Below are 6,000 nucleotides of genomic sequence, written 5' to 3' on the forward strand. Positions count from 1 at the left end.
ATCATCTGTCTCAGGAGCCCAACATTGCTTTCTGATGGGAGGGGAGGCCTTCATACTCATCTCAGCTTTCCCCAAAGCCTCACTGATTCCTTGAAACCCCAGCTCCAGGAAATTTTTAGTAGAGTACAAAAATCATAGCTGGAATAAATGTCTAAGGCCCTGTTTGTGGAGCACCACCCAGCATTAATCGCCTCTTTGCTTTCCCAAAAGACATGTGTTCATGTGTAGCAAAATCCTCTCCCCAGGTAACAACCTTATGTTCTAACAGGATGACCTTCCATGACTGGCCTTTTATTTTCTTCATTTCAATCCCTTATGCCACAGGAAAGGTCTATGGGTATATGTGTATAGAAGTTGGCTTTCTATTACCTTTCTTTCTTTTTCTTTCCTTCCTTCTTTCTTTTCTTTCTTTATTTTTAGGACAAGGAGGAGGGGCAAGTGTCTGTTAAATGTCAGGGCTGTTGCTACAGCTCCCCTACAACTAGTACGTCACCAAGCTCATTAAGGCTCAGATCTAGAAGCCAAAGTATATCAGGGACATCTCCTTTATCTCCTTCAAAACAGCATTAGGTTTCTCTGTGATTCCAGTAATTTTATGAGACAAGCTACAAAGACACACCATTTGAATGAATCACTCTGCTCTCGATCTGTAATGCTAAGACTTCAAATATAGTTAATTCAAATTAACTAGGTCCCACTGACAAGAGTTGGCTTGACTGAATCATAAAGCATATTAAAAGAAATTCAGTTTTATTGCCTTCAGGAATCTAGTGGAACTATGCTAATAAATTGCTCCTCAGTACAGATCTTCAGGGAAATCTGTTTTAATGAACAGACGAGAGTATTTTCTAATTCAGTCCATCAATCGTTTATATGGAAAGGGTTACTTGTCATGTGTATAATGGTTACCTGAAATGCTTGGTCTTCTTTATATCACAGTATTTAAGTTGAACAAACTCTGTTGATAAATGCTATAAAATAGAAGATCCAATTTGTTATTCCTTCAAAATTAGCAAAGTCCCAATTAATGCCACCATGGCTCTGTTAGCCATGATATCAAGCTAGTGTTTTCATCACTCAGAAGGAACACTCAGCTTTTGCATGAGCTCATCCTCTAGCCCTGAGGACATCCCTATCCTTTCAGATTCTGTGATACACGTTCCTTCCTCCCACACTTCCTTCTGTGTTTATTAAGCAACTAGTGTGTGTCAGACACTGCAGTGGAGAATAATCTCAGTCTAGAAAGGGAGACAAACATGAACAAGTACTGTGAAGCGCTGTAGGCACAAGGACTGCTGTATCAACAAAGGACCGTGGATTATGGAGTCACCTCACTCTGAGAGCATCAAGAAGGTTTCAGATTTAAACAGATTCTTTAAAATGGAGGCCATGTTTACGTGGCTGGCTAGGAGGGAAAGGGCAGCACATAAGGAAAGATGCCGAGGCATGACAGATCATGGGATGTTCAACAAACTGCAAATAATATGGCAAGAAAGGTGCAACAGATGGATGTCAGGGGAGGAAACAGTAGGAAGAAGGGTTACTTAACGAGGGAAGGCTAGAGAGGTCAGCAGAGGCCAGATCAAGGGGAGTATGGGCTGGCTGTCCTCAGTACATCACTTCTGGAGTATCACATCTGGAGTATATTTAGCATGATGGTGACAAACTAGGGGGCAATGATGAAGTGAGAGGGTAAATCTGGTCCCTATACTCTATCTTGGCCGCAGGCAAAAGTCTAAATTTGTGATTTCTTAATAAAAAAAAATCTGAAAGCCTATGTGTTGATCCATTTAATTCCAGGCAAAGCCAAATAAGAATGCATCGGTGACTCACCAATGAGATTGCATTTAAGATATACAGCCTCAGAGCCAACACCAGACCTGTGAAAATAGACTTCAGGACAATATGGAACTGGATATTGGCCAAGGCGGCTGGAAAAACACACTTTGACCTCATAAAGAAAGGCAGGCCTTTCAAAATATAGAAGACCAGTGGGAAGGAGGATTAGAAAAAAAAAAAGTTAGGTATATGAGTTATTTATTGCAATCTAACAAATACATTAAAACTTCGTGGTTTAAAATAGTTTGTCTATGATTCTGCACGACTGGACAGTTCTCCTGATCTCTGTTGGGCTTACTCATGCAGCTGTCTCAACTGATGGGTCAGCTAGAGGCTGGGCTCAGCTGGGTAGTTGGATCTGCGGGGCCTCTCTCTCCTTACAAGATATTTCCTGCCAAGTTCCTTTATGGCACAGCATTTCAGGCCAGCATCCCAAGAGGGTGAAAACGGTATCCTCATGTCAGCACTTCCACCGTATTTTATTAGTCACAAAGACAGCTCCTATAAAAGGGGTGGGGAAATAGACTTTGCCTCTTGGTGGAAGGAGCGGTAAAGTCATATTACAAAAGAGTAGGAGTCTACCCCAGAGGGCTTGAGCCCTACTGCTAAAACATCTGTATGATGTGGGTGAGTGCTGAAGGGCTGAAAAGCGGAGAGCGCCTTCCCCCATTCCCTGACCATGCAGAGGCAGAACGCTGGGAAAGCTGAATGGCCATGGCCAAACTTCAACCAAAGCCTTCAGTGAGTACAGCTTAGAGGGCCATCTAGCAGAAAAAGCTAATCAGGGGGAAACATAAAGGCTATCAAGAGAACCCTGTATCAAAAGAGGGCATACTGTTTACCCTCAAACCCTGACTCTCCCACAGAACTCAACTTTTAGGGAGGTTTGATTCAGGTATGGCAATTCACCTAGTATGACCTTATACTCCAATAATACCTTTTCTCTTTTATATCTGGGACTATTACCTCACTATCTTCTTTCAAATACCTCGTGAAGTAAGAACAGAACTCCTTTTAGAGATAAGGAAACTAGGACCTGGAGGGACTATCCTCCAGTCCTCCAGAAGGTTGGCACAAGAGTTGGGCTTCTCATAATTCCCTCTCAGTTCTCTACTCTATGCCAGGGCATGTCCTTGTCCCTGATGCCTATTGAGGTCTCTCTCTCCAAAACCCCTCCCCCTCTATAATGAGGACCTCAGTCCTCCATGCCAGTTTGTGGACAGAGCAGTCACCCAGACAAGGGCAGCTACAACTCAGATGCCTGACTCACACAGGAACTCCTGGCTCAGAGTGGCAGGACTCTGCTAAAGGCTAGATTCTTCCCACTCCTGGCTACAGCCTAACCTCCCCACTGTAGGAAGGTAGGGTTCTACTCTCTAGCTCTGGCCGATGAAAACTATTTCAAGGCTAGGTCTCTCACATCTTAGGGCCAACACACTTCTCATTATTTCAGATGTCTTTCCCCTAAGCATCCTCAGTGGTCACCTAGAACTCAGAATACTGTCAATTGCTTTGTGACTTGGTGTGTTAACTGTTCTTGAATATCATGACAGAATGGGGGTCAGTAGATCTAGTTCTGGCTACCAGAGAAACAAGAATTCAAGTTTGAATGGGGGAAGGATAAAATGGTCACTACTCATGGATGGATGAGATTGTCTATGACTATGTGCAAAATCCTAAGAAATCTACAAAAGAACCTCTAGAACTAATACAGTACATGAGTTTGTCAGTGTCACAGGATAAAAGGTCAACAGCCAAAAGTCAACTGATTTCTGTACACTTGTAATGTACAACTGGAAACCAAAATTAAAAGATGGAATGAGAGAACAAAAAAGCTAAGCGTGACGCTTATAGTAACTATTTTGTATAGAGCTTCAGTGGACAGGCTAAGAGGAAGGAGGAAGGAACTAATGCAGGAACATTAATCTTTTTTACAACTGTCTGAGAGGAGGGAGGAAGGAACTAATGCAGGAACACTTGCATTCTCACTCCACCCCATTCTGAAATGCCCTTAGGAGAGGGCACCTCAGATTGTTGAAAGGCTCTTCAGGGGATTCCTATCACCTCCAGAAAGAGAAACTGACTGGGAACATCAGCATCTAAAATTTTCTGCATCTAACCTGAGAACCTGTTAGAAACAGAGGAAGGGGGTAAGGGAAAGCCAGGTGATTCTGATGCACACACTATGTTCAAAACAGCAACTTCCATACTTCATTCTGTGCCTGAGCCCTAAGGCATCCAGGCTGTTGAGGTTTATAGCACCCTCTGTTGGTGCCCATCTGCAAAGGCCAACCTCTGAACCAAAAATAAGGCTCTCATAACTAATTTGCCAAACTGTGAATTTTTTATTCAAGTGAAGAGATGTTAAGAAAAATCCTGTTTCCTATTACATCCACTGACGCCTCATTCTACCATAGGATTTCTGAGATTATGGTGCATTCTCCTTTGGTTCTTCTGTGGCTTTCATTTCCTTGTGCATCCTTCTTTCTTCCAGACTTCTAATAAAGGACCCAGAAGAGTTCGATGAAATTTTCAGAGACAACGGTCTCCAAGTCCAGGCAAGTCACCCATGTAGGTCTTCTCTGCCTTAGCCTAAGGGCAGTGTCACTCTGGCTAAAATGGAGATGTGAGTCACTCTTATACACACAAACCCAAAATCTCTCAATGGCTTCCTATGACTTGAGGCAAAATCAATCTTCTTCACCATGACCTTTGAAGCTTGCATTTTTAGAGCCCCGGCTACTTCTAAGTTCACTTCCAATCATTCTTCCCCTTGCTCACTCTTAAGCTAAACTGACCTCTTAATTGTTTGGAGAACGTGCCAAGCCTATTATAGAGGTCAGTGAGTGCACTCACTTTTCCCTCAACCCCTAGATACCCACATGGTTCCTTCCCCATTCAGGCCTCTACTCTAATGTCTGAGTAGAAGGCCTTAAAAGCGCTGTCAGATAGCAAGTGCTCCCTATCACTCTCTATCCTTTTATGTTTCCGTGTGTGTGTGTGTGTGTGTGTGTGTGTGTGTGTGTATCCACTTTTGGCTACCAAGAACCAATTCCCACCAAGCAAAGATCATGGGGTAGGAAGGGGCACACATTAGTCACAGTTTTGTTTTTTTTTTTTTAAATTCACATAAGCAAGAGAGAGAAAGCACTATTGAAAAGAATAGGAAAATTCAGTAAGAGGGTGTCAGGAGCAGCTTGCACAGGATTTGGGCTTGAGTTAGGAGTTGCTGCAGAGGGTTCCAGGAAACAAGGAGGTGAGATGCTATTCTGGATTGAGTGTTTTTAGAAAACTGGGACAATTCAGTATTTTAGTTACTCATATTAATAGGGAGATGGGGTATCTGGTTATTTTTTGTGTTGAATATGTCTACCCAGGCCTGCTTATGAGTGAAGATGGTCCATCACAATCGTGCAGAGCCCTCACCTGATGTGATATTCTATAACACTGTCTATGTTCAGTAATGGAACACCACTGCCAGTTACTAGTTGACACCTGTCAGGCATGCTTTTCTTTTTCATATATTACTGTCTAGAAAGTAAGGTTCCTGAAGGTAATGACTTTGTTTCATTTACCACTGAAGCACCAGTGCTTAAATAGTGCCTGGAGGGGCGCCTGGGTGGCTCAGTAGGTTAAGCCTCTGCCTTTGGCTCAAGTCATGATCTCAGGGTCCTGGGATCAAGCCCAATCGGACTCTCTGCTCAGCAGGGAGCCTGCTTACCCCTCTCTGCCTATTTGTGATCTCTGTCTGATAAATTAAAAAAAAAATAGTGCCCGGCATATGATAGGTGCTCAATAAATGCTTGATAAATATTCTTTCAAAATATCTTCCATACTTCAGGTCCTACATATCTAAAATGGAGCCCTGTATCTGGGACAGGTTAAATTCAGATCCTTGGAAGGTCTCATAGGCCATGGCAGAGCAAATTGTAGCTGCTGGTGGGCAGTCAGGTATTAACATCTACCCTTTACAAAACTTGAAATGGAAAGCAACTGAGTCCTCCAGACTCTCCCTTAGACTGAACAGGACTTAGCTTCCTTTGGGTGCTTGGGAAGACAATGATCAACATCCTCACCCCTGCCCCTGACTCAGCAGTGGCAAGAGATGGTAAAGACAACACTATAAGTAAATGGGAGAGACCCTTCTCAATCTGTTAAATC

The sequence above is a fragment of the Lontra canadensis genome, unplaced genomic scaffold (genome assembly GCF_010015895.1).
Source record: "Lontra canadensis isolate GAN:19392208 unplaced genomic scaffold, GSC_riverotter_1.0 scaffold3, whole genome shotgun sequence".
Classification (NCBI taxonomy): domain Eukaryota; kingdom Metazoa; phylum Chordata; class Mammalia; order Carnivora; family Mustelidae; genus Lontra; species Lontra canadensis.